The 4,675-nt window shown below is 36.2% G+C and overlaps 1 long non-coding RNA gene across 1 annotated transcript; it reads left to right on the top strand.

The window, feature by feature from the left end:
* Positions 1–121: 121 nt before the first annotated feature.
* Positions 122–4,668, top strand: LOC109369761. Its single transcript, XR_002119217.2, has 3 exons — positions 122–1,440; positions 3,369–3,484; positions 4,567–4,668. It is a non-coding gene; the product is annotated as an uncharacterized LOC109369761 (long non-coding RNA).
* The last annotated feature ends 7 nt before the right edge of the window (positions 4,669–4,675 follow it).

The following is a 4,675-nucleotide window of genomic DNA, read 5'->3' as shown; positions in this document are numbered from 1 at the left end:
AAAAAAGAAAAAAAAGCGTAAAACCTCAGAGTATATATCTCTGAAATATTTAGCTGTAGATACATTTATTTTAATTAGAAGTAAAGCGAAGGTGGTCAAAGAAGTTTAAAAAAAAATAAAATGAAATGTTTAAAATATTAGCATCCTACTTGCACATCTACAACATAAAAATAGTTCAATTTTAACTATATTTAAAATTACTGTGGTGACGACCAGATAAAGGGGCATGTATACAGCAGCCTGTACTTCTGAGCATATGTGCAAGCACACATCTTGTCTGTAAAGATGTGTGAATTTTCTGTGGGCACTGTAGGATGTGTAGAATTCAAGTGGTGGTAGTCACAGTGCTTGGTTTAAAATCCTGGTAATCCATGAGTGCAGTGCTGTGTGACTACATTAACACTTCACAATAAAGGATGGCAAGTAGGCAGATTTGCATGCAAATTAAATTTTCAACAATATTTCTGCATGCAACTTCCATTACAGTTGGGCAACTTTGCACAATTGAAACTGATGACTAAGAAAAGCATTTATAATTTAGAAAATTACAACAGCAGTGGCTGTAATCACCCAGGTTAGCTGCTAAAGTGCCTCTAGGGGGTTGATTAGAAGGAGAACCTTTAAGAAGCTCACGAGGGAGAATCAAGCTCTGGGGATTGAAACGGTGCAAGAGGAGCTGTTACAGTGAGGACTGCTTGCAAAAAATGGAGAATGAACTGATGTAATACAGGTGACTTCTAATCAGTGGGAAGAATTTTGATCACTCAAACATAATTAAGAGCTGTTAACAGTATGATATAGATATCAGAATCAAGGCCCTGTTTTGTTGAAACTGTCTTTGCAAGACTTCATTAAATGACAAAAAAGAGGTGACTGGTGACATGAAGAATGCAAAGAAGAGGAAATGATGTAGTGTGTGCGTAGTCCCCAGAAGTACAAGAACGTTCATTATCCCCATGTGAAGCTCTGAACATGTCTCCACATCACTTCAACATATGTAAAAGATTTGGTTTGTATTTACATCATCGCAGTTGGCTTTGTGGAAGATCCATGTGGAAATGGAGCATACAGAGATGAATAATAGTGTTTCATAACTCAGAATACACTGTTCTCTCCTGACACCTGTGTCAGCCTAGGAATGTGCAAGTGAAACACCTCATTCTTTTTTATTAGATGTAACTTTGGTGCTCAGTCCTCTACCCTTATTTTTAGAGAACTTACAAGTGTTCTTTCATTTTGAAGGTGATTTCTGTTGTCTTACGAAAAGTTAATAAGGGTATTATTTGGTGATATAAGTTCATCTCTTGTTCCAAAACAGATCCTTATAACGTGTTAAAAATATTTATCATATTGCTTTCTATCAATTTACTTTAAATTTAGGATTGGTTCATTAGCAGACTGTTGAAGATCATTACAATCATGACTGGAAGTGTTGGCAAGGTAATAATGAAATAATCCACAATCAGGTTAATTTTTGGTTGGAGGAGTGGGGTGGCGAGCATATAATGATCAACGATAACTGAAAATAGGAAGGAATGAGAATTTTCTAAATGTTATATAGGTTAGTAAATTGCTCATACTGCCTAGTAAGAGGTTAGTCAGAAGTTTGCTAGTGGGGGCCATACAGACCTCATAAATTTTCAAGTATTATGTTCTACACATTTGAAGCCAGGTTGTATTTTGTGGAATCCCAGTTAGGGAGATAAGTGCTACTTTGTCTCAAATTGAGGTTACCTCTTGATCTATTCTTAGCCATAGTCAAAGAAGATTGAGTATAAGCCCCATGGTTCTTGCACTTAATCTGAGAAGATAGATCATGAAGATGCAGACCTATTTATCAGTTTGGAAAACACCATTGAACCTTTCTTGCCCACAACAGGGTGCGTGCTGATGTTTTCTTCAGAGTCAATGTCTGTGTTCTGTTTATCCCCACAAATCCATATGCTGTTGTCTCGTCCATTTCTATTTTTCTGTAAGCCACAGTTGCCAATGAGCAGAAATTTGTTTTGAGGTGACATTGTTCTGTGAGTAAGACTGCTGGTAAACTGTCTGAAAGCAGTAGTAAAGAATTATTTCTGCTTCATATACAGGGGCTGCTCTGAAAGTAATACCTTCTACTTTATTATGTTGATCCATGAGATCAGAGGTAGATGTTGGCGGTATGGCAGTAGAGGTTAAACCTTGCCACAAGTATTTCATTACATGTTGATGTTGTGTGACAGATGGCAGCAGAGGGGCAGTCTGACAAATTGGCATCTGACATGGAAGAGAGTTTAGGAGACCTTACTTTCAGAGTGTGCTATGTATTACCTTTATGAATTTGTCTTTTAGAACTTTAGAAGTACTGGTTATCATGCCTCCAAAAGTATTCCCTTATTAAGGGGCTACTGATTGGCTTTCTAGCAGTTCCTGAAAAACACTAAAATAATGGCTCTGTCTTCAGATTGGAAAACCTAATAGAATGGTCATGTATTGCTACAATAAGGCTTACGTGTCTTGGAGAGAATTATGAGCAATAATAATCAAAGCGTTAACAAGAATGACAAAATGCTGTGTAAAATGTGCAGCAGTTCTCATAAACAGGAGCTTGGAAAACAATTGGAAATTTCTGGTGGTTCTCTCTGAGGACAAGATCAGCTTGTACAGATGCTTCATGCAGTGTGACTGTTACAGAGCTTCTGTAAGAGTTTCTTGCTGCTTCTTTGTCTATTAGTATATCATGACCACAAAATCTGTCCAACTTTTTTTCATTGCACCCAGTACTCTTATTAATCACTGACACAGTTGAACCCATCCCATGTTTCTGCTCTAATGTAATGCAAATATGCAGGTAAAGTAATCTGAGGTAGGCAGATCATGGAGTGCATGCTTTTGCCATTTTTTTTTTTTCCCCTAGAAAAGGGCTGTTGTGAGCAGCTGCTATCTCTTTCAGATGTGGTTTAGGATTGATGTTTGAATCATATTACTAAGATTGAATGTATAATATCAGAACAGTGTTTATATTTTCTCACAATAAACTGCCAAGTCTACTCTAGTAGATACTTAGCTGCACCCTGCTATCTTTGTCCCTTACCCCAAGTTGTCAAATTAATATCATACGTATATATATTTATTATGGGACTACGTAGTTTTACAAATGAGAGTTGTGCTTCAGATGTTGTCATAGACAGTCGCATCCATCTAAAAATATATATTTAGAACTTTGTGTATATGTCCTATGACACTGGTACTATTTTTGAAGCAATTATATTAGTGTTTTCCTGGATAGGTACTGTGTATGGACACTGAGGAAATGTGTGTATAACTTTTATGCACTGCCTTTGGGCATATTTATATTAATAGCCAATAAGATACTCTTGTCTTAAAAGGTATGTGGCTGTGTTGCTCCAAGGCCTGTGAGGGTGTCTGTCTTCCTGTTAGTTTGCACCAATGAAGAGGGAGGTGCTGATCCGGAGCATACCGCTGAGTTACGAGGAAGCAACTGGTAAGAGGTGACATAAAACCTATGCAGTCACAAATGAAAAGGTCTTTTTATTTGATCAGGCTACAAGGTTGCAAAAGAATCTATAACGTGTATATCAAACCACCATCCCTTGGGACTGAGATGTTGACAGTAAGAAAAACAACTTCAAAGAAATTCTAAAGTAATATTCAAGACTTACCAAAATAAAGCCTATTTCTCATCCGCAGATAATCCTGCTTTTTCAACCATTATTAATGTTGCTGGTAACTAATTTAGCACTTCCCCTTGCAAATGTCAAAATGTTGGACTATTGACCAATTAATGTTAATATAGTTATTTGTGAACTGCATATGATAATGTAATTTGCCCAGGCACAACATTCTCATTTAATTGTTCATGCAAAATATGCTAAGAAATATTGTAATATTGGTTATGCTAGTTCAGTACAAATACTGTTTATAAGAAATTAGGAGTAAGACTTATTGCTCATTCAGTTGAGAATTGATTGTCAAGTTTTATGTATCCTAAACTGTAGCCAAGAGGAAAACATCAGCATTCACTGAGAAGTTGGACCATTGATCAATTCAAATGTCATATTTTAATCCACCACAATATTTTTGATTCTCTAAAAGCTCTTTTGATATGAAGAGACAAGCAAAACTAAAGGTGTATCCGCTTCTTAGTTTGATTACATATATCAATAAATCCTCTTGAAATTAACTGTACTTTAAATTAAATTGATATTTTAACTCTTGCTTAGTCATTCTATGGTCTTTCAAATCAGAGGTAAATGACAGGATAGCACCATGTGATATTTCAGTGATGTAGCCAGTGTATTGGTGGTATTAATGAAACATTTAAAAAAGACCTATTAAGCATGACTGTTACAATATAGATTGTAAGGATTTTATTCTTGATTTTTCACCTTAAAGCAAATGAGAAAGTATCTGTCTGTCTTTGACTTGTAGATGTGTTTGATAAACCAGGCAGTAATTAAAAACATCTGTCAATTCCACTCTTGCTATTTAAAGAAGGGAATATTTTAAAGAAGGGAAGCTTTTGGGTCCTGTTTGTCCTACCATCTTGTATTTCTCTTTCTGCAGAGTGAACTGGGCCTCTTTGCATAAAGTTCAAGAGTTGGAAGTAGGTGGAAAGATCTTCAAACAGTGTTGAAGCTGTAATTTGGTGTCAGGAGAAGGGGGGGGGGGGAAA

Source organism: Meleagris gallopavo, chromosome 13, assembly GCF_000146605.3.
Source record: "Meleagris gallopavo isolate NT-WF06-2002-E0010 breed Aviagen turkey brand Nicholas breeding stock chromosome 13, Turkey_5.1, whole genome shotgun sequence".
Classification (NCBI taxonomy): Eukaryota; Metazoa; Chordata; class Aves; order Galliformes; family Phasianidae; genus Meleagris; species Meleagris gallopavo.
Note: the sequence above shows the minus strand (reverse complement) of the source record. Positions and strands in the feature narration are given on the sequence as shown.